This window comes from Canis lupus, chromosome 13 (genome assembly GCF_048164855.1).
Source record: "Canis lupus baileyi chromosome 13, mCanLup2.hap1, whole genome shotgun sequence".
Classification (NCBI taxonomy): Eukaryota; Metazoa; Chordata; class Mammalia; order Carnivora; family Canidae; genus Canis; species Canis lupus.
The window spans coordinates 52,295,402-52,320,013 of NC_132850.1; the positions used below are offsets into that span (position 1 = coordinate 52,295,402).

Genomic DNA, 24,612 nt, shown 5'->3' on the forward strand with positions numbered 1-24,612 from the left:
TAAGATAAGGATATCATAAATTATTATGAATTATTTTGTTTTAGCAAGCACTGTTTTTTTCTTTAAAGATTTATTTATTTATTTTAAAGCAAGAGTGCAGGGGGAGGGGCAAAGGGAGAGGGAGAGAGAGAATCTCAATCCAACTCCCCACTGAGTGCGGAGCCCTATGCCGGACTAGATCTTACCACCCCAAGATCATGACCCGAGCTAAAATCAAGAGTCAGACATTCAACTGGCTGAGCCACCCAGGTACCCCTTGATAAGCACTGCTTTAATGATATATTAGTTAATTTTTTTTAAGATTGTTGTTTATTTATTTATTTGACAGAGAGAGAGCCAGAGAGTGTAAGTGGAGGGAATGGCAGGGGGAGAGGGAGAAGCAGGATTCCTGCTGAGCAGAGAGCCCAATGTGGGGCTTGATCCCAGGACCCTGAGATCATGGCCTGAGCTAAAGGCAGATGCTTAAACAACTGAGCCACCCAGGCACCCCAATAATATGTTTGTTTAGAAAATCATCTGGTATGATGCTAAACTATTAAGGAATCAGTTCTATGTGGTAGGATAATAGATATAATTGAATTTTTGCAAAGAACATTTATTGCTTCTGAAACTAGAAAAAAATGTATATAGTGACCAAAGGCAGGCAGCAGGAAGCACAAAGTTAGAAGAAAATGACCTTACTATATATATGTTGGATAATCATGATTGATTGAGGTTAAAACTATAAACTTTCCTTGAAATAACTCAAAATGTTAATTTTTTATTTTATCAAATGAAACCATTTTAATAGACTTAAATATATAACATACTGTCTTAATTTAGAAAGTATGAGTGGTACATATACAGTGATTGATTTAATTACACTGTTAAAAGGTCTTTAATTTTTTGATTCTCTGTTTTAATTTTTAAATATTTTATTTAAATTCAATTTGCCAACATATAGTGTAACACCCAGTGCTCATCCCATCAAGTGCCCTCCTCAGGGCCCGTCACCCAGTTACCCTATCCCCCCACCCACTTTCCCTTCTGCAACCCTTTGTTTGTTTCCCAGGGTTAGGAGTCTCTCATGGTTTGTCTTCCTCTCTAATTTTCCCCATTCAATTTTCCCCCTTCCCTTATGGTCCCTTTCACTATATCTTATATTCCCATATGAGTGAAGCCATATGATAATTATCTTTCTCCAATTGACTTATTTCACTCAAATAATACCTTCCAGTTCCATCCCTGTTGAAGCAAATGGTGGGTATTCATCCTTCCTGATGGCTGAGTAATATTCCATCGAATATATACACCACATCTTTATCCATTCATCTGTCAAAGGACATCATGGCTCCTTCCACAGTTTGGCTATTGTGGACATTGCTGCTATGAACACTGCGGTGCAGGTGTCTCATCATTTCACTGTCTTTGGGGTAAATCCCCAGTAGTGCAATTGCTGGGTCATAGGGTAGCTCTATTTTTAACTCTTTGAGGAACCTCCACTCTGTTTTTCAGAGTGGCTGTACCAGTTCACATTCCCACCAATAGTACAAGAGGGTTCCCCTTTCTCCACATCCTTGCCAACATTTGTTGTTTCCGGTCTTATTAATTTTAGCCATTCTCATTGGTGTAAAGTGGTATCTCCTTGTGGTTTTGATTTGTAATTCCCTGATGGCCAATGATGCGGAGCATTTTCTCATGTGCTTGTTGGCCATGTCTATGTCTTTCTTTGGCAAAATGTCTGTTCATGTCTTCTGCCCATTTCATGATTGGATTGTTTGTTTCTTGGGTGTTGACTTTGATAAATTCCTTATAGATCTTGGGTACTAGCTCTTTATCTGATACGTCATTTGCAAATATCTTCTCCCATTCTGTAAGTTGTCTTTTAGTTTTGTTGAGTGTTTCCTTCACTGTGCAGAAGCTTTTTATCTTGATGAAGTCCCAATAGTTCATTACTGCTTTTGTTTCCTTTGCCTTCATAGATGTATCTTGCAAAAAGTTGCCGTGGCCAAGTTCAAAAAGGTTGTTGCCTATTCTCCTCTTGGATTTTGATGGATTATTGTGTCACATTTAGATCTTTCAACCATTTTGAGTTTATCTTTGTGTATGGTATAAGAGATTGGTCCAGTTTCATTCTTCTGCACGTAGCTGTCCAATTTTCCCAACATTATTTATTGAAGAGACTATCTTTTTTCCAGTGGATATTCTTTCCTGCTTTGTGGAAGGTTAGTTGACCATAGAGTTTAGGGCCCATTTCTGGGTTCTCTATTCTGCTCCATTGATCTCTGTGGTCTGTTTTTGTGCCAGTACCATGCTGTCTTGATGATCACAGCTTTGTAGTACAGCTTGAAGTCAGGCATTGTGATGCCCCCAGCTTTGGTTTTCTTTCTTTTTCAACATTCCTCTGGCTATTTGGGTCTTTTCTGGTTCCATACAAATCTTGAGATTATTTGATCTAACTATGTGAAGAAAGTCCATTGTATTTTGATAGGGATTGCATTGAACGTGTAAATTGCTCTGGGTAGCATAGATATTTTCACAATATTTATTCTTCCAATTCATGAGCATGAAATATTTTTCCATCTCTTTGTGTCTGCCTCGATTTCTTTCCTAAGTGTTCTGTAGTTTTCAGAGTACAGATCCTTTACCTCTTTGGTTAGGTTTATTCCTAGGTATCTTATGGTTTTTGGTGCAATGTAAATGGGATTGATTCCTTAATTTCTCTTCCTTCAGTCTCATTGTTAATATATAGAAATGCACTGGATTTCTGTGCACTGATTTTGTTTAGCAATCTTGAGGCAGAGTCTTTAAGGTTTTCTATGTACAGTATCATGTCATCTGTGAAGAGGGAGAGTTTGACTTCTTTGCCAATTTGCATGCCTTTTATTTCTTTTTGTTGTCTGATTGCTGAGGCTAGGGCTTCTAGTACTATGTTGAAAAGATCTTTAAAATACATTCTCAAAGTGTTGATTTTTTCCAGCTATAATCTAGCACTTATTTAAAATTCCTCAAAAGATTTTCATTTGATATAATTCTGTAGTTAGTGGAGGCAACTTGTTCTCTTCAAGAAATCAATCTATATTGAAGTGCTGAGGGACACCCGGGTGGCTCAGTGGTTGAGCATCTGCCTTTGGCTCAGATCATGATCCCAGGGTCCTGGGATGGAGTCTCTCATCAGGCTCCTCACAGGGAGCCTGCTTCTCCCTCTGCCTGTGTCTCCGCCTCTCTGTGTCTTTCATGAATAAATAAATAAAATCTTATTTTTTTTAAACGAAGAGCAGAGAAGTTGCTATTCATGACATAGTTGGGACCACAATTTCAGGCAGGCAATGTATTGTTGTGACTGGCATGCTTCAGCAAATGCAGACTCACACATCATGCTTTAATGTATAGACTGAACATATCTTGTTTGCTTTACTGAATTATCTATCCATACACTTGTTATCTGAGTGGCAACAGTCTTAGTTATCAGATTATACAAGGAAAATCTATGTCATATGCCCTGCTTTTTGCACTCTACCTTGCTATATGAATTTTGATTTAATTCTACTTGACTGTTTGAGGGAGTATTTTTTTTTTACCTGTCATTTCTCTGGTGTGATTCAAGTTTTAAAAATGTATACAAATATATATGCATATGGATAGTGTATAAATGAGTGTATATGTATTTATAGAATGTTTTACTCAAAAAGATTTTAAATGCTAAACTATAGCATTTATTTTATTTTAAATATTTATTTATTCATGAGAGACACAGAGAAAGGGGCAGAGACATAGGCAGAGGGAGAAGCAGACTTCCTGTGAGAAGCCCAGTGCAGGACTTGATCCCAGGACCCTAGGATCATGCCCTGAGTTGAAGGTAGACACTCAACCACTGAGCCACCCAGGTGCCCTTAAACTATAGCATTTATAAAGATTTTTATATTGATGAAGGTTCCTATCATCCTTCACCATAACATTGACAAAAGTGCCAACTTTGTGAAATGCTTCTTCAACTTTCCAGATAGTCTGTGATAGGAATATATTTGAATTTTTGACTTCTCAATGTCTATGCCTGCCATCTATCTATGGCTAAATATGGCACGTGTAGACCATGTACATTTCCCTCTCTAGCACAGTACTTAGCACGAGTGAGGGATGTGTCATTCTGTCATGGCATCCACATAGTGAGGCATATTCTAGTGTCATCTGCATCTGCAAAACAGATGTGTCCTTGTGTGACTGTCCATGGAAGAGTTTGTGGCACCTGCAGCTGGGATGTTTGGATGGTACATTTCAACCCACTGCATAGCCAAGTACATGCTGAAGTGAATGGCCCAATTGTTGGGGCTGACAGTGTTACCCTTTTAATTAAAGAAGAGAGAGTAAAAGAAGGCAGAGAATGAGGGGAGGAGGAGGAGCAAGAGAATAACTACAGAAAGGAGGCTTAGAAGAAGTGGCATGCTGTATCTCCTAGGTAGTATGGGGTGTAGCCAGCTTTTGAACAGCTGTCAGATGACACATCAGCATATCCACTATCTAAGAGGGGACAAGGTTTTTTCCCATGCTCAAGTGGCCAAATATAAACCACTATAGATATTTACCCAGTATATATTTGATATTTGATTGTGTCTAATGCATTCTGTAACTCAGTTCCTGCCGAAGTGCTTTTAACATAGCAGAGTTTCAATAAATATGCATTTAATTAACTAATAGAAAAAAAGGGTAATTCCTAGTTCAAGGTTTAGAGATTGTGGATTCAGTGACTTCTAAAATAGTTTTTCTTTTGGAAGGCTTCAAAAGTACACAAAAGTAGAAAGAAGAGTATAGCAAGCTTCCATGAATTAAACCCATTGTCAACAATTATCAACCTTTTGCCAACCTTGTTCCTCCTCCCCATAACTTTTTTGCTGTTTTGTTTTTTGCTGATATATTTTATTTTATTTATTTAAAAAAATGTTAAAGTTTTTTTTTTTTTAAGATTTATTATTTATTCATGAGAGACACACACACACACACAGAGGCAGAGACACAGGCAGAGGGAGAAGCAGGCTCCATGCAGGGAGCCCAACGTGGGACTCGATCCTGGGTCTCTAGGATCACACCCAGGCTGCCCTTGCTGATGTATTTTAAAGCCAATTTCAGATATGCCATTTCACCTATAAATAGTTTGGTTAGGATAACTAACAGACAAGGACTTTTTAAAAAATCAAAAGCATAACCACCATACAATGATCATACCTAATGATATTAACAGTAACTCTTAAATCTCCTCTAATATCTCATCCATATTCAAATTGATTGTCTCAAAGCCATCTTTTGATGGTTCGTGGAATCAGAAGGGAAATTATGTGCACTTCACACCTGGTTTTTATGTCTCTTGTATTTTTTTTTTCCATAGTCCCACTGGCCCCTGTTTTTTAAGTGACTTTTTCTTTTTCTTTTCCCTTTCCTTTTTTCCCCTCCCTCCCTCCTTTCTTTCTTCCTTTCCTTTCCTTTCCTTTCCTTTCCTTTCCTTTCCTTTCCTTTCCTTTCCTTTCCTTTCCTTCCATTCTTTCTCCCACACCTTTCTTCCTTCCTTTCCTTCTTTTCTTTTCTTTCTTTTAGAAACCAGGGCATTTATCCATTACAGTGATTTTTAACTGGCTCTAGGAACACTTCCAGGAGGGAGTTGATGATGATGCCCGATTTTCAGATTTTCATTCCCAGTATCCTCTGGAATGGTGTCTGTGCTGATGAGATTCTGGGTTCGATCTTGCCTGTTCCTACAGCGCACAAATGTGTATTGAAAGCCTAGGGTGTGCTGCATCCTGTCCCACGCGGAGATGAGGGGAATCCCAGTGCTTGCTCTGCTGCAGTGATGAGTGGTGGTGAAACATGGTGAGAGCACAGAGAATCACCCGGCTCAGAAGGGGGAGACAGTGCCCTTGAGTTAGGATAGTTTGAGAAGCAATGCAGAGGTGCCATTTCAAGGCCTCAGGAATGAAGGTCTGAAGTAGAGTGTCCCAGGAGGACAGGACCTTGGAAAGCAGGAGAGCAGCCCAAAGGAGCATTCTGGGTCAGAGTAGGGGAAGCAAGCACAATGAATGAGTGCCGGGAGGGCAGAGGGCTCCTTGGGGCTTCTCCTCAGGTGCTTGGGAGGAGAATGGATTTTTTTTTTAAGATTTTATTTATTTATTCATGAGAGACAGAGAGAGGCAGAGACACAGACAGAGGGAGAAGCAGGCTCCCTGGGGAGAGCCCCATGTGGGACTCGATCCCAGGACCCTGGGATCATGACTTGAGTGGAAGGCAGATACTCAGCCACTGAGCCACCCAGGCATCCTGAGGATGGATTTTAACCCGAACACAGTGACTCTTGACGTGTTGTGATAAAGCAAGTGTAACAAAAATTCCCTCACTATATGAAGGCATGGGGATGTAGCTGGAGTGGAGTGACAGTCTTCAGGTCTGGGTCTGGGGTCTGTTATCTCCCTCACCTTGACTTATTCCCTCACAGTACCAAGATTTAGGGGAGATTTAGGGGAGGAGTACCAAGGAGAAAGAGCTGGAAGGTCATGCAAGACAGGGAAGTGATGTCGCCATGTGCAGGTTCAAAGCCCTACCAAAAAAATGCAGGTGACACATTCTCCTGGTGGCCAGAACCAGAGGAGGGACAGAAACAGCAGTGCTACCAGCTGCCGATGCTGCTCAGCCTGGTGCTCCCACCTCCTCTTTGCACTCTCCCCCACCTTTCTCTCTACTTTCTGGTCTGCAGAAGCTTGCCTGGAAACCTCTTCCCACTTGGAATCAGTCTGCCATTAATAATCACAGCCCAAGGGTGCCTAAGGTGCTGGCTGCAGAGTGTGTGATTTTCAAAGATGTGGTGGTAAGAGTGGCTCTGTTTTCCATGGAAATGCTTGCATGGCCTGTGGTGGTTTTCTTTCTTTCTCCCCTTGCCCTTCTGGTGATTCTGAGTCAATGGGACTGTAGGTTAAAGATGTGGCAACCAAGACAGAAGACAGTGGTCTTCCCTGAAAGTGCAGTCAACACATTTAATTCAACAGAAAAATTTCACCTTCCCACCTTGTCCCTTATTCATTCCAGCTGGCTGTGAGACTCTAGTTGAATGGAGAGTGGAGGGATATAAGTATCTTCCAGGACAGATGGGGTTATCCTTAGGTGTGAGGCTTCTCTAGCTCTTCATCAGACCCACCAAGGGTGTCCGAAGGAGCTGGTTCTTTCTAGCCCATGTGCCAGGCGGACCACACCCCCAGCAGTGATGGCCAGCCCCCCAGCACTGTGATTCCTTAATAACTATTTCCTAAGAAGAGGGTGATTATTTTAGTCATATTGTCACCTATTCATTTTAACTTCATTAATAAAATAGTTTCTTTTCACTATAAAATGCAGGTAACTGACTAGTGCCTAATGAATAAATTCAGGGAAGTTGTAGAGAGCTCCGCTTGTACATCAATAAATAGGCTATCAACAAACCCGGTTCTTACCATAAAGACAGATAAGATGCAAATAAGCTCAAGGGCAAATAAACCGTATCTCCTAAGCCACTTTTATTAAATGCATTGCAAGATATTGGTTGCTACCGTATCTGAACAAAACTCAACTGTTTATTTTCTTATGTATATTTTTATTGGAGTTCGATTTGCCAACATACAGTATAACACCCAGTGCTCACCCCGTCAAGTGCCCCCTTCAGTGCCCGTCACCCAGTCACCCCATCCCCCCGCCCCCCTCCCTTTCCATTACCCCTTGTTTGTTCCCCAGAGTTAGGAGTCTCTCATATTTTGTCACCCTCTCTGATTTTTCCCACTCATATTCTCTCCTTTCCCCTATAACCCCTTTCACTATTTTTTATGTTCCCTGTATGAGTGAAACCATATGATGATTGTCCTTCTCCGATTGACTTACTTCACTAAGCATAATACCCTCCAGTTCTATCCACGTCAAAGCAAATAAAACTCAACTGTTTACTGGCTAACTACATTCAGGGGGCCTAAAGGATCCATATTCCCTCCTCTTTGTTAAGGGCCTAGGCAATTTTTTCTAGTGTATTGATTCTATCAGGCAGTTATTGGGAATGATGTACACAGTGGGCTCTTCTCCACTCTTGAGATGCTCATAGGTGAAGGTTTCTAACACAGCAGTAACGATGACCTCCTTGTAACTGGAATGAGTGGAAGTCACGGAAGCGGGATTGGGGAATAATGGGAGCAGCATGTTGTCTGGTAAATCTAGGGAAACACATTGGGGCAACCTACTGCATTTGGGGGCCCAGAGTTGAGCTTGATAGCAGGAGAACGGCAGATTTGTGAATTTTAGAGATAAAAGAGGTAGAAGTGGCAATAAGCTAGAAATGCGAACAATATTTCTTTTTAATTTGGATTTTTCCTTTTTCTTAAAAAAAGGAATACTCCCTTAAAATTTAATATCTGAGTCATGACAAATAAATGTATGATTCTGATTAGATCGTGGGCTGGAAAAGACATTATTGTGACAATTGGTAAAATCGGAATATGGACTAGAAATGAGGTAGTAGTATTGCATCAATGAAAACATTCCTGAATTTTGTAACTATGGTTGTGTGGAAGCGTTTGTCTTTGACTTCTTCATTTTGAAGTGCTTAAGAGTATAAAGGGGCATGATGTATGGAGTTCCCTCTAAAATGGTTAAAAATTACATGATAAAATTAAGAACAATAAAGCAAATGTGGCAAAACACTAGTAATTGCTAAGCCTGCGTAAAGGGTGTACCAGAGTTCTCACTACTATTCATGCAACTAAAATTAAAATTACTTCCCAATGAGAAAATTTTTGTGTGCTGTTGGTTGCATTGGTTAAGACTTAATTCAGCTGTGACAGAAAACTCACAACAGCTTGATCAAGAGGGAAATTTATTTCTCTCTCAGGTAGAAAGAATCCAGAGGAGAATAGTCCAGTCCAGTTCATAAAGTTGTCAGAGTCTAGGGCTCCATTGCTTTTGTTATTTGTGTACCCTGGTAACTGGCTTCCAACTCATGGTCAAAGAGGGCTGCTGGGGTACCAGCCATTCCCCACATTCCAGCCAGCGGGAAGGGGAAAGGTTTGAAGAAAAGTGTGAAGGGGAACCAAAGGGCTGTGTCACCTGTGACACCTTCCACAAGGTTTCCTGGAAGATGTCGCTAGTTTTTCCCTGTGCATCTCATTGGTCAAAACATAGTCTTATGGCCACAGTTAGCTGGAAGGGAACCTAAGAAATGAAGCCTTTGTTCTTGTGTTCCTGGGCCCATATACAGATCAAGGGTTCCAGCGGATGGAAGAAAGGGAGGATGATGGTGGACAATTAATAGTCGCTACCAAATGAAGTCACCGCCAAGACAGCTTCTACCCAGGCAGCCTCCGTAATCTTGTTACCCAAGAGCCCTGCCGGACTTTGGGCTGGTCCTACCATGTGAATGCATTAGTGCAGCAGGCGATGTTTGTAGGCTGTAGTTTGTGCAGCTCACTACCGTTTCAAATAGCCAGACTCTGGATTTGTGGAAGATTTGCTAACAACCAACTGATGGACTCGTTAAAGATTAATTCCTCAGACGGCTTTGGTCTAAGAGAACAAACTTTAAAAAAAAAAGCTGAAGAGGATATTGTGAGTCAGAATTAAGGCTGTAGTGCCTTTTGGCTGCCTCCCATGCTTACAGGGAAATAGGAGTAATATTTATTTTGCAGTTGATAGAGGATGAAGAGGCCTATTTTGTGGGAAAGTTTGCTATGCTAACAAGCAGTTTTTCTAGTTCCTTGAGATGTTGGCTTTGAGGCAAGGGGTAATACAAAATGATCCTTGATCAAACAACTTGAGAGTCATGGAGACTATACTCTTTTCTTAGATACTCACAATGCATGTTAATACATTAAGGGCTCTGAGAAGGTCCGCAGCAAGGAAGTCTGTTTCATTCGGAATCATCCAGTCTTAACTACAATTTTGTATTTTCCCTGGTTTCACTTATTTGCTTCTCTCCTGGGGAGACTACCTTGGGAAATGCTGTGTCAAGGCATCTTTTGAGTCATGAAGCTCACACTGATCTGCCTTTAGCTTCATTCTGAGACACTCATGCTGGACTCTGCTCATTCATATTTCACAGAAAAAGGGACTTATATTACCATTTAAGCATAATGACAAGGGTTTTTTTCTTTCAGATGGTTGAAATTGGAAGCAAATGGAAGCCCCAGTCCTGTGGCAGTAGATGGATTGGCACCTAAGAGCTTTTTAAGGGATCTTTAGAAAGTCAACACCTGATTAATGCAGTATCACATAAGACTAGACTGAGTCACTGGGCACATGAACCTCAGTGCATCAAGCATCCCGTGGTGTTCCCAGCAGGGACTTGAGTGCAGACAGGCAGCTGCCCTGTGTTTAGGATGCTGGTTAGGAGGAGGACAATCTTTAACCATAATAGACTTTTGTTGCCAGATCTCTGTGGTTAAGTGGACAATCACCACAGCCCTGGAATTCTCTTCCAAACCAGGCCAAATTCTCAGAACACAAAATTGAATTTTATTTAAGCTGGTGAGATGAGGACAGCTATTTTCACTTGGCATTTGAGACCTGCAGGGAACAAAATGAACTTGCTTTGTCTTCATAGGGCTACCTAGTAAACATAATTTTGCCTCTGTGAAGCTAACTAAACAAGAGGAATACTTTGCCCTCAACAAATTAACAGCTCCATTAGCTCAGTGCATTTTTTGGTACATTTTAAATAAATTTCCAAATTGTAACATAAGGTTTTTCTTTTGTGAAGTTCATGGCACATTTCACATGCCATCTCATTAATTTTTACCATACCCCTAGGAGGTGGGAATTGTTATTCTTACCAGGACAATAGAGGCTCTAGGCAGCCTTGCGTCATGCAGCTAATTGGAAGATGGCCAGAAGCAGAGGCAAGAGCTCCTTGGTCCCAAGTCTTAGCTGTCAGAGCACATGGCCTTTGAAAGTCAAGTTTTCAATGTTGCAATCTTGCCTAGAGGAAAAAAAAATCATCCCTTGGGGAAAATACTAACTAACCCCTGTTGCTTGTTCCCTTAGGCATCCATTCATTCATTCTACAAATACGTATATCAAGTGCCCCCTGGTATGAGGCACTGTTGTATTAGAGATGTCCTTGCCCTCAAAAAGATATGCCTATATACTTGCCTCAAATGTCACATAGAGCCCTCTGGGAAGGACTAAGGAAGAGGATCTCAGGAGGATGAGCATGTATAATTGTAATAATGATGATAAAGAGCTAACTCTTACATAATGAACCTTGTACTCTTCTAAGTACCAACTTACCGGCTGGCTCAGTTGGTAGAGCATACAACTCTTGATCTCGAGGTTGTGAGTTCAAGCCCCCTGTTGTGTGTAGAGATTACTAAAACAATAAATAAGCTTTTTAAAAAAAGTACTAACTTATGTATGCTCATAACAACTCTTTGAAGTGGCTACCATTACTAATCTATATTACAGATGAAGGAATTGAGGCCTGTGGCAGTTCAGTTGCCCAATTCGCACAGAATAGGTGGGATGCCGGCTGGGTAGTTAGACTAACCCTTAGGCATAATGCCTCTTTAGAAAACCTCTTAAAGACAGGAGAAGGAAGAGAGGTGGTTCTGGGGGTTCCTATGGGCTCTGGTCACAGGTGTCAGGCTAGGGGAGTGGCTCTAGCACACAACTTCCAACTGTGTGATGGCCAGATTCTGAGTTAGGCTGGGACAGCCATTTGAGCAGAACAAGAGCTCACCGACTCCCCTGCCTCCAGTGCACACATTAGGAAAACTTATCCCCAGACTGTAAGAGGCTCATGGGCCCAGACCCTGCCACCTCCCATTCTGAAGACAGCTGTGGCTTTCAACCTTCCCTCATCTGCCAAGAACAAGGGGTATGAAGTTAGGGCCAGGATGCAGAAGGTGGGGGGTGTCAGTGATGAGTCCCTGGCACACTTCTCATTTGGACTCAATCCCAGCAACCCCACATACCAGGGCTGGAGGTGGCGATGCAGCGTGTGCTGCTTTCTTGAGGCTGTGAGATGCCCACTGGACTCCTGCTCCTTTCATAGACCAGCTCCTGTCTTCCCTCGTCTCCCCAGGTGACACTGGGCCCCCTGTGCTAGGGAGGATGCTGCACAGAAGTCAGAGGATGTGGGTTTCCATTCTCCAGAAAGTTGTTCTGGCATCTACTTCCTACCTTGAGGTCCTGGCAATGGAGAACCTTGCTTTTAGAAATGGACGTATTCTGGAAAATGGTGTCACCGAATCCCAGTTAACAGCTTTGCATCATCCTCACCTCTGACATTTTCTGCATCCTTGAAGGGAAAGCAAGGAAAGGGCTCCCTACCCACCTTGGTCCATTGAGGGCTCACAGCAGCCCATTTTACAGGTGGGGAAACTGAGGCCCTCAGGGAGAAACTGAGTTGCAGAAGGGGAAGAAGCTGTCCTTTGGTTCAGAGCTGGAAGTGAAGCCAGACAGGGGAGAGTGCAAAGAAGGAGTGCCTCTTGAGGCCGCACCAGATGCCATTGGGTCTGCAGACTCCAGGTGGTTTGGGGGATCATAAAACCAGGAAAGGAGATGTGCTGTCTCGGCTGGGCGAAGCCCTGGGGCCTGAGTACATGTGTTCAGGCCCTAGTCTGGCGCTTGTCTGCTGTATGACCTCGGGTGGTATGTGTCTGAGACTCGGTTTTCTCATCTATACACAGTGTGTACCCCAGAGGACCGTTATTAGGACTGAATGAGCTGGAACGTGAGAATAAAAGCAGCGAACACAGTGCCCGCTGTGTCCCAGGTGCCCGCTCAGGGTTAGTGTTATGGAACTGAGTTCATTCTCAGTCCTTGGGGCGTGCATGCTATGATATGGTACATGTTATGATTTTGTGGATTTCTCCCCAAATCCATGAGATGATTCAGAATAATTTAATTCTTGTGTTAAATGATAAAAATTGCAATTGTCCTCCAGCCCCACTGGCTTCTTTTTGTTCCTCATTCTCAAGAAGTGCTGCCCTACATCAATCAAGGCTGTTCCTTCCCTCTGCTTCCCTCCCACCTCCTCAAGATGCCTTTCCTGTGGCCTGGTCCCTTCCATCAGATCACCCTGGTTGTTCCTTTGGAGTTGTTGTCGCCCATGATCTTATTTATTATCTGATTTTCCCCAGGGAGCTTGTTCACTGCTGTATCTCTACCACTCAGCATAGTAGCTGGAATATAAGAAAGATGTGATGAAAGAAAGAAAGAGACAGAAATAGAGAGAGAGAGAGAGAGAGTAAATGATAAGGTTGGCTCTCTTAGTGTCTGGCCCCAAAGCCCCGATCTCACCGCCTGATGCCGTCACAGATTACACTTGCTCCAGAACCTTTCCTGCCCTTGCTGGCGCAGAGCCACCTTGCTCTCCCCTGATGCACAGCCTTTGTGGTCTGTGCCGCCACTGGGTGATGTTGCGTAAGCTGCCCCTCAGCCCTCCCACTTGCATTTATGGTTTAACAATTGCATTATTTCACATTCCTGTGACAAGGCCCCATGGCCCCAGCCAGATGAAAAACGTTCCTGGAAAGTGTGTGTTGGATAAAGTAGAAAAAAAGAGACATCTGCTGAGGGTATGTACGAGGGCTGGCGGAGGGCTGTAGCAAAGGTTGGAGCAGTGTCTGAGGCCCCAGCTCTGCATGTAGGTTCTGTGAGTGACACCCAGGGGGTGAGACAGGATTGTCCAGAAGGGTACAGGGGAACGGAGAAGGAGGCTGTGGGATCAGGCTCAGATCCAGGTTTATGACAGTGTTAGCAAACTCACTCAAGAGAGAGGCCCTGGATGAGAAAGAGCCAAAGGTACCTAATGAAGAAATAAAAGAAGCTCAGAGATTAGTGATAGCAAAAACATGCCAAGCAAAGAGTAGGATCCCTTGCAGGTGCATATTGGATGATCATGAGGAACTTTCAGATCTGTGTTCTAGTTCCAACTCCGCCACTTAGATTAGTCTTATCTTGGGCGAGTTTCTTGACTTTTCTGAGCTTCACCTTCCTCATGTGTAAAATGGGGATAACAGTTGCCAACCTCGTAGAGGTTAATTGGCAGAGTCAGGGTAAAGCACAGTACTACTCAATAATGTAATGTCTGTGACAAAGGACAGCCAAGTTGAATGGTGATGAACTTCCTGAACATAATGAGTGAACCACAGGCCTTTTACCTTGGCCAGGGATTCTAGTTCATGGGGCAGAGAGAGTGTAATTTAATCTGCTTGGGCTGCCATAACAAAATACCATAGCCTGAGTGGTTTAAACCACAGAAATGTATTTTCTCACACCTCTTGAGGCTGGAAGTCTGAGATCAGGGTCCCAGCATGGTCCTGTTGGATCAGAGCCCCACCTTTATGACCTCATTTAGCCTCATTTACTTCCTTAGAGGTCCCATCTCCAAATATAGTCACACTGATGTTAGAGTTTCAACTTATGAGTGGGGGGAGGCACAAATATCCAGTCCATAATGGGAGGATAAGGAATCGCGTGAGTGACAAGAAGTCCTCTGGGCACTTTGAGAAAAACTTGTTCTCCCCAGCCGTGGCCAATTAAGATGGGCTTTGGATGGCAGGAGTAAGGATGAATGAGTTCAGCCTTGCTCACCTGTGATTGGCCTGAGGTGACATTCCAGTGGCCCTTTGGGAATCAGGACACTACCATCCATATGCTGCTTTTCCCCTGTCATCAGGAAGTGGAGTGGGGTCTCTCAGGAGAAACCTCATCAGGAGCATAGAATCGACTGCCATCCTTCATGCCTGGTGACACATTGCCACGTGCACTAGTCATTTTCTCCATGGTAGGGAATGCCATTCCTTCTTTTTGGAGTGCAGTAGTAGTGTCCTATTCCATCCAAATACCATTTCTAGGACAAATTCCCTAGCCAGATATTCTTTTTCTTTTTTAATTAATTAATTTTTCTCCAGTCTTTAAAAAAATTTTTAAAAAAAATCTTATTCATTTATTCATGAGAGACACAGAAAAAGAGACAGAGACATAGGCAGAGGGAGGAGAAGCAGGCTCCTTGCAAGGAGCCCAATGTGGGACTCAATCCCGGGAATCCAGGATCACGCCCTGAGCCAAAGGCAGACACTCAACCGCTGAGCCACCCAGGCATCCCAATTTTTCCCCAGTCTTTTTGAGAAATAATTGACATATATCATCATATAAGTTGAAGTTATACAACGTGATGATTTGATTTACATACATTGTGCAATGATACCACAATAAGTTCAGCTAATATCTACCTTCTCATTTAAATACAATAAAAAGAAAAAGGGAAAAAATTTTTCCTTGTGATGAGAACTCTTAGGATCTAACTCTCTTAACTTTCTGACGTAGCATGCAACTGTGCTAGCTGTCATCATCCTGATATACATGACATTCCTAGTACTTACTTACCTTAGAACTGGAAGTTTGTACCTTCTGACCACTCTCTTCCAATTCTTCCTCCCCCTACCCACTCACCTCCACCCCACCCCCACTTCTGGTAACCACAAATACGATTCCTTTTTCTATGCATTTGGTTGGTTTTTAGATTCCATATGTAAGTGAGATCATACAGCATTTGTCTTTCTCTTTTTGATCTATATGTATGTACCACAACTTCTTTAGCCATTTATCCATCGATAAACACTTAGGTTGTTGCCATGCCTTGGCTACTGTAAACAATGCTGCTGTGAACATGGGGTGCAGATATCTTTCCAAACTCATGTTTTTCTTTTTTTTATATTTTTTAATTTTTTTAAAATTTTTAAAAAAATTTATTTATGATAGTCACACACACACACACACACACACACAGAGGCAGAGACACAGGCAGAGGGAGAAGCAGGCTCCATGCAGGGAACCCGATGTGGGACTCGATCCCGGATCTCCAGGATCGTGCCCTGGGCCAAAGGCAGGTGCCAAACCGCTGCGCCACCCAGGGATCCTTCATGTTTTTCTTAATCCTTGGATATATTCCTAGAAGGAGAATTGCTGGGTCAAATGGCAGTTCGATTTATGAGGACCCTTCATACTGTTTTCCATAGTGGCTATACCCTACTCAGGCATTATTTATTTATTTATTTATTTATTTATTTATCTATCTATCTATCTATCTATCTGCCAGGCATTCTTTAAAATTTTTTTAAATTAATTTTTCATTTAAATTCAGTTTACCAACATATGGTATAATACCCAGTGCTCATCCCATTATATGCCTTCCTTAATGCCCTTCACCCAGTTACCCCATCCCTCTACTCAGCTCCCCCTTCTTCAACCCTTTTTTTCCAGAGTTGGGAGTCTCTCATGGCTTGTCTTCTTCTCTAATTTTTCCCCACTCAGTTTCCCTCCTTTCCCTTATGGTCCCTTTCACTATTTCTTATATTCCACATATGAGTGAAACGATATGATAGCTGTCTGTCTCCGATTGGCTTATTTCACTCAGAATAATACCCTCTAGTTCCATCCACATCAATGTGAATGGTAGGTATTCATGCTTTTTGGTATCAGGCTGAGTAATAGTCCATTTATCTATATATATCTTCTTTAGTCATTCTTTTTTTAAAAAAAAATTTATTTATTTATACACAAGAGACAGAGAGAGAGAGAGAGAGGCAGAGACACAGGCAGAGAGAGAAGCAGGCTCCCCACAAGGAGCTGGATGTGGGACTCAATCCCGGACCCTGGGATCACGCCCTAAGCCAAAGGCAAACGCTCAATCGCTGAGCCACCCAGGCGTCCCCATCTTTATCCATTCATCTGTCAGAGGATATCTTGGCTCCTTCCACAGTTTGGCTATCGTGGACATTGCTGCTATGAACACTGGGGTGCAGGTGTCCCATCGTTTCACTACATCTGTATCTTTGGGTAAATACCCAGTAGTACAACTGCTGCATCGTAGGGTAGCTCTAGTTTTAACTTCTTGAGGAACCTCTACACTGTTTCCCAGCGTGGCCGCACCAGTTTGCATTCCCACCAACAGTGTAAGGGGATTCCCCTTTCTCCACCTCCTTCCTTGCCAACATTTGTTGTTTACTGACTTGTTAATGTTAGCCATTCTGGCAGGTGTGAGGTGGTATCTCATTGTGGTTTTGACTTGTATCTCCCTAATTTTGCCAGGCATTTTTGACGTCCCCTCAGTAGCATTGTCCCACAGTGATTTGCCCTTTTATGTCCGTTTTTGATACCTACATTCTTCCTATGTATTTATCGAAGGAATTACAAAACAAATGAGCAAATGGGTGAATGAATGGGTGTCTTATTGAAATGTAGTTGGCATATAACATCATATTGTTTTCAGGAGTACAATATAGTGATTTGGTATTTGTATACACTGTGAAATGATCACCACAGTACGTCGACTTACTATCTTGACTCTCTTTCATTTTGACTGTAGTTACCTGAGAGCAGAGTTTAGTTCTTTCTACAAAAAAAAGTCCTGGCCAAAAGAGCATCCACAGAACTAGTTCCTTACATGACAGGCTCCTTATCCAAACAGCTATTCAATGCTCAGGATATCAGTTTGGAAATTTCAGGAATATTTTTGCTTTCACTACATTGGTCTAGGCTGGTCCGAAGGTAGTGAGTTATCTCAATTGATTGTTCACAGTCAGTTACAGATCGAACTCCTTGTTCCACTACATTGGTCTTTTTATTCCAAGTTTACTCAGTGCCAACTTCACTTACATAAAGCAAAAAAGAACGTCAGTCTTAGAGGTTTTAACCTTTTCAGCTTGGTAGTACTCAGCCTTCTCAGGGTAACTCCGTGGATCTGGAACCATAGAGGGACTTGGTGGTCAGCCGTTTGCTGGGGCATGGGGTGTGTTCCCTTCACATTTGCTCTGATGTGTACACATGTAAACATCTGAGCAGCTGTGCCTTTGTGTTTGAAAAAGACCCAGCCTCACTGAAGAGTGGTTTAGCCAATCACATTTATTATGCTTCTGCTTTGTCCTTGGCACCACATGCAGTGCGGACGATCTAAGATGAATTCTGCCAATCAGGGAGGATATGCCTCCACTCTCAAGGAGCTCAGAGAGGGAGACAGAATATAGACACAGGAAATTACATAAGGAGAACTGCAGAAGCAGAAAAAGATTTCATGATTCCTGTGGGCCTGTTCACCATGACCAGGGCTAATCTCTCACTAAGGAGGCGTTTGATAAGAAAGATTGGGTTCACTTAGCAGCTGAGTGGGGGAAGCAAACCAAGCAAGATGCACGTGTACCACACACTGCCACTGTTATTCAAATTGACCATCTCCTAGCTCATTGTGGTAGGGAGCTGAGGAAACTGGTAGACAAATGGTTCTCAAGCAGGAGACTTTGTCCCTATGGGACATTTGGCAATGTCTGGAGACATTTTTGGCTGTCACAATGAAGGAGGGTGAAGAGGTACTTCTGGCATCTAGCGGGTAGAGGTCAGGGATGCTGATAAACATCCTATGGTGTATAGGACAACCCCTCACAACAAAGAATTATCCAGCCCAAAATGTTAATGGTACTGAGCTTGAGAAACCCAGTGAGAGCCTGAGGGAAAGTCTGGAGTCTGGTCTGAGTGGTGGGAACTGGGTCACTTTGCTTCCTTGGATCATGGTTTACTTATCTATGACGTAAGAAGCTCTTAGGTTACATTGGGCTCTAACAATCCTTTGATTCAGTGAAGCTGACAAACTGGAGATTGAAGATGAGATGTGAATATCCTCAGAATTTTTTAAAGCAGAAGAAATATGGAGAGTTTTAAGAGATTTTCTAGGAGATAGTACTTAAGCCTCAGATGAATTTTGAAAAATTGGAACCACTTTATCCTCATAAAATCTGTGAAAGAAACTGGAAGAGCCTTGTTCTCATGCTTTGTCGCTAAGGAAGGAATTCTTGTTGGGGCTCAAGGGACAGCACAGAGCAGAATCTTCTAGAATTACACAGAAACTAAGATGCCAGCCAGGCACATCTGAGGGCTGCTTTTCAAGTATTGTCTCAACTGCCAAGTTCCTGAAAGGGGAAGCACAGCTCTTCCTAGTCTGGGCCATCTTCTACGTCCTCTGACTGAATTAGAGCCTCACCCTGTCTGCCACATGTCTTCTTCATATCAAAAGATACTTATTCTTCTTAGAATTGAAAATCTCAATCATGCTTGTAAAACATGCTGTTTATAAAGAAAAAATTCTATATGAAGATAATTCTAATTAAAGACCTATTACTGGAAATACAAATCAAAATCACAAGGAGACACCAACTCCCACCAGTCAGAATGGCTAAAAACAGTTCAAGAAACAACAAATGTTGGTGAAGGTGTGGAGAAAGGGGAACTATTGGTGGGAATGCAAACTGGTTCAGCCACTCTGGAAAACAATACAGAGATTCTCCAAAAAGTTAAAAATACAGCAATTGCACTACTAGATATTTATCCAGAGACAAAAATAATGATTCAAAGGGACACATGCACAATATTTATGCAGCAGTGTCCACAATAGCCAAACTGTGGAAGGAGCCACGATATCCTTTGATAGATGAATGGGTAAAGAAGATGTAAAGTCTAACTTCCTACAATAACTTACATACAATGGAATATTACTCAGCCATCAAAAATGAAATCTTGCCATTTGCAACAAAGTGGATGGAACTGGAGGTTATTATGCTAAGTGAAATAGGTCAATCGGAGAAAGACAAATACATATGATTTCACTCATATGTGGACTTTAAGAAACAAAACAGACGAGCATAGGGGGAAAGAAGGAAAAAAATAAGATAAAAACAAGGAAAGAAAAAAAGATAAAAACAGAGGGAGACAAACCACAAGAGACTCCTAACTATAGGAAATAAACTAAGGGTTGCTGGAGGAGAGAGGGGTGGGAGGATAAAGTAATTGGGTGATGCACATTAAGGAGAACACGTGATGCAATGAGCACTGGGTGTTATATGCAACTAATGAATCACTAAACTCCACCCTGAAACTAATGATTACTATATGTTAACTAAATTGAATTTAAAAAATTTTACTGCGTCATAACACAACAAATTTGAATTCCAGAATCTTTGAGCAACATTTTTATGAAAGTTTCAGAATTTATTTGTGTGGAGGAATGATTGGACCTTGACAAAGGGAGAGTGAGTCTGTGTGAGGTACATTCTTGCATGATAAGGCACTGACTCTCACTGTCAGCTGGAGAAATGTCAGCCATGTCTTGGGAATTTCAACTGGGGTTCACAACAGAGCAATCTCCAAGATCGTAAAAGCTTTCCAGAAGACCAAGTGTCAGGTTCAGACATCTGCCAAGTTTCAAGTGTACAAATGTCCTATTATATCTGTACCCAAAGATTGTGACCATCTTTCTGTAATTCTCCCTCCTTTGCCCAAATATGGAAGGTCAGAAACAAAAACTAAAGGAGGAAGAAGTAGAATCTGGAAGAAAGAATAAATTCTTTTTTTTTTTTAAGATTTTATTTATTCATTCATGAGAGAGAGAGAGAGAGAGAGAGAGAGAGGCAGCAACACAGGCAGAGGGAGAAGCAGGCTCCATGCAGGGAGCCCAATGTGGGACTTGATCCCGGGTCTCCAGGATCACACCTTGGGCTGAAGGCAGTGCTAAACCACTAAGCCACGGGGGCTGCCCTGGAAGAAAGAATAAAATCCAACCTTCCCTCCTAGAGCCACTTTACATTTCCAGGGTGAAAGCATAAAAGAATTTGGGGAAGGAGAAGCTCTAAATAAAATAAGAGATTAGAGTTGTTATTACACTGGAAGGGATATTTTTAAAGAAGTCTAACTTACATACAATAAACCATCCATTTTAAGTGGATAGTTCAATGAGTTTTGACAAATGTGTGCCTGCATAACCACCATACAGCATTTCCATCATCTTCAAAAGTTCCTTGAGGGATCCCTGGGTGGCACAGCGGTTTGGCGCCTGCCTTTGGCCCAGGGCGTGATCCTGGAGACCCGGGATCGAGTCCCACATCGGGCTCCCGGTGCATGGAGCCTGCTTCTCCCTCTGCCTGTGTCTCTGCCTCTCTCTCTCTCTGTGACTATCATAAATAAATAAAAAAAAAAAAAAAAAAAAAAAAGTTCCTTGAGCTCCATCCTCTTCCAGCCCCAGGGACACTGATCTAACTTCTGCCTCTGTAGATTAACTTTATTTTTTTTTAAAGATTTTATTTATTTATTCATGAGAGACACAGAGAGAGAGGCAGGCAGAGACAGGCAGAGGGAGAAGCAGGCTCCATGCAGGAAGCCTGATGTGGGACTCGATCCCGGGACCATGGGATCGCGCCCTGAGCTGAAGGCAGATGCTCAACTTCTGAGCCACCCAGGCATCCCGATTAACTTTAATTTTATAGAAGAATGAAAAATATAGAATTTCATATAAATGGAATTATACAGCATGCGCTCTGGTATCTGACTTCTTACACTCAGTGCAAAATTACTGAGATCTATTCATGTTGTGTGTATCAGCAGTTAGTTCCTTTCTATTCCTGAATAGTGTTCTATTGAATGGGTATATATATTTTAAAACAATTTTATTTATTTACTTGAGAGAGAGAGCGAGAGAGCACAAGCAGGAGGAGAGGCAGAGGCCGAGGGAGAAAGAGAAGCAGACTTCCGTTGAGCAGGGAGCCTGATGTGGGGTTCAATCCCAGGACCCTGGGATCATGACCTGAGCCAAAGGCAGACACTTAACTGACTGAGTCACCCAGGTGCTCCTGAATGGGTATATTATAGTTTATTTTCCATCCACCTATTGATGGACATTTGGGCTTCTTTTCTGGATTAATAAGCTGTGAATGTTCCTTTATAAGTCTCCATGAAGACATGTTTTCATTTCTTCTGGGTAATTACCTATAAGTAGAAATTGTTGGGCTATATGGTACATGGGTGTTTACTTTTATAATAAATTGCCAAACGTTCATCCTTAGAGGTTATTCTCTTTCATGATATTGCCACAAACAATGTATGGGAATCACAGTTGTTCCACATCTTCCACAACTTTAGGTCATATCAGGCTTTTAAATTTTAGCTATTCTAGTCATTGTGTGGTGGTATCTCATTACAGTTTAAATTTTCATTTTCCAGATGACTAATGATGTTGAGCATCTTATTATGTGCTTATTGGCCACTTGCATATTTTCTTTTGTCAATGTCTCTTCAATATTTTATCCCATTTTTAAACATCGATTTACTAGTTTTCTAATTTCTATTGTGCTGCAGCTCAGTAATTAGAGTCTTCATATAGTCTGGGCACATAAGTTCTTTGTCAGATACAAGCTGCTAATATTTTCTTCCAGTCTGTGATTTGCCTTTTTGTTTTCTTGGTATTGCCTTTGGAAGAACAGATTTTTAAAATTTGGTAAAGTTCTATCAATTCTTTCCTTTTATTGTTTATGGGTTTTTTTCAAGAGACATTCAAATTACTGAAATGAGATTGTTTCTGGTATTGAAAGTGCTCAGGAGACTTTTGATTACCTAAGAGTAACTGAAAAAGTTCCTGGGGATCTGAGATTCCACCCAAAGACAGAGAAAGACAAGCTGCACCCCCCACCCTGCCCCCAAGGGCCATCCCAGAAGAGGATTGGAAAATGTTAGCTCGCCTTCCTATTTTCTGTATTTATTTTTTTTAAACAACTGATTTGCTTCATGGTGATATAGTTTTAGGAAAAAGTCCAACTAACAAGAAGGTTAAAAATTACAGGTGGGGGATTTTTCCTTCATATTCTTCTTCCTTTCAAGAAGTTCAGAGTCTAGGAGTCAAACAACCTACACTGGTTGACAAGCCTTCCTATAAGGAAGCTCTGGGTTTTGTTTTGTGTGTGTGTGTGTGTGTGTGTGTGTGTGTGTGTTTTACAAACATCTGTAAAGTCATCATCCTGCAAGTTAGGCCTATTTTCTTCTAGTTTGTTCTCAGAGGAAAGGAACATATGAGCATCTCTTCTTCAAATTAAATAATTACATGCTCAGTTCCTAAAATATCTTGTCTGGATTTATTTTCTGTTTCTTCTATTGTCTTGGTTGCTCTCTGCGAGGTCTCTCAGCATTCTCCCAATCGCCTTTTGGATGCTACACCCTGATCTGAGTGGCCAGTGTCCTAGTGAAGCCTCAGAGGCAACGAGGGTAATCCCTAGTGTCCACTCATCCCAGCATCGTGGTGACTGTCTAGACACAGAGTGACAAAGGTCAACCCACTTTATTTGGATTCCACCATAACCAGCATTGTATCTGTATGCTAAAATGTGTTGAGGCTCTAAATTCACAGCCAAAGTATCCATCTCTGAACATTTTGGGGGAAAAAACATACTTCAAGGTCAAGAGATTCTAACTCAAAGTAGAATGAGTGAAATTAATGAAAATTCAACATAGTATCTCCATCTATAGTCAGCTAATCTACAACAGCTACTGAACAGCCAGGCGACAGGGACCTTTGGGCCTTTGCACTTGTTTCTAACACAAAGGATGTTCTTTCTCCAGATGGGCCTGTGGCATGTTCCCTGAGACCATTCGGGTCTGCTCTCAGAGGGTGCCTTGTCAGCGAGGGCTTTCCTGATCACCCTGACTACAACTCTCTAATTCAGCTCAGCCTACTCAGACCCACTCCTGGAAATTCCCAATCCTGCTTTTAGGCTACTCTGTATGTCCCCAAGGCACTGAACAGACATGGTCTATACTTCTAGGTATCAATTTCTATACCATTTGTCTGCCCTAGTAGAATGTAATTTGTGTATGTTATGTTCACTGCTTTATTCCTCCATTTTGGGAAGAGTTCCTTGATCAATAATCTTTGAATAAATCTATGAACGAGAGTAGAATTTTTTTTTGCAGTGAGGAAGAGTACTTGACTGTTAATTCGTATCTGTTTTATGCAACACATATTAATGCTTACTAGATCTTATTTAATCTTCATGACAGTCATATGAGGGAGGACAGTTATCCTCAATTGTGGATGAGGAAATAGAGGCACAGTGCTGAGTCACAGCTGGTGTGTGGTAGCCTGCTCCAGGGTCTGTGCTCTCAAGCACTACCATGCTGCCTCCCTTAATTAATGGAATATATTTGGCAGAAACCCAGGACTGGGCAGATTTAGGCCAGGACCAACCATATAGTTCTTTCTAGGTAAGGTGAATGGAGCATGGACAGTGGAGAAGAGGCAGTGAGTCCCATCCAAGTGTAGGAGAGTAGAAGGCAGAGATAGGGAAGAGGCAAAATAAGAAGGAGATCAGAGATGTGGGGGGCCCGGGATACCTGAAGAGAGGTGCAGGCACTGACAAGAGGCTGAAGGAACTGAGGCTTCACCTCGTGTCCCACAGTGATTCTTCACTCCAGCTTGGAATTCAGGAGCAAAGGGCCAATATTGGGCCAATAGTTTCAGCAAATGAAGGCTGGGGAAAGGAGAATGGGTATGGGGCTAAGCATATGAGAGGGCTTTGGAGATGAGGTGGGGAGACCATAAAGGAGGAGAAAAAGAAGGAAAGCTAGATTCTGAAAAGTTATGATTCGTGTTCTCTTGCCTCTTCCTTAATCTTGGAATATCAAATCAATGTATTGATTAAAATTCCTTTAAGAAGTGAGTGGATAGGGGCGCCTGGGTGGCACAGCTGGCTGAATGTCTGACTCTTGGTTTTGGCTCCAGTCATGATCTTGGGGTCCTGGGATTGAGCCCCACATCAAGCTCCTCGCTCT

General features: G+C 42.1%; 1 protein-coding gene and 1 long non-coding RNA gene across 8 annotated transcripts in view; one reads left to right on the plus strand and one right to left on the minus strand.

Moving 5' to 3' along the window:
• TRIM2 (tripartite motif containing 2) overlaps positions 1–24,612 on the plus strand; it is a 169,709-nt gene that overhangs the window by 17,186 nt on the left and 127,911 nt on the right. The gene's annotated exons all lie outside the window — the stretch shown is intronic.
• LOC140603102 (uncharacterized) lies at positions 10,460–13,395 on the minus strand. 2 transcript variants are annotated; one of them, XR_012006155.1, is made up of 5 exons: positions 13,270–13,395; positions 11,940–12,156; positions 11,257–11,335; positions 10,800–10,945; positions 10,460–10,533 (listed from the first exon to the last, which is right to left on the minus strand). It is a non-coding gene; the product is annotated as an uncharacterized lncRNA (long non-coding RNA). The 2 variants fall into 2 exon arrangements; XR_012006156.1 differs by lacking the exon at positions 13,270–13,395 and adding an exon at positions 12,247–13,263.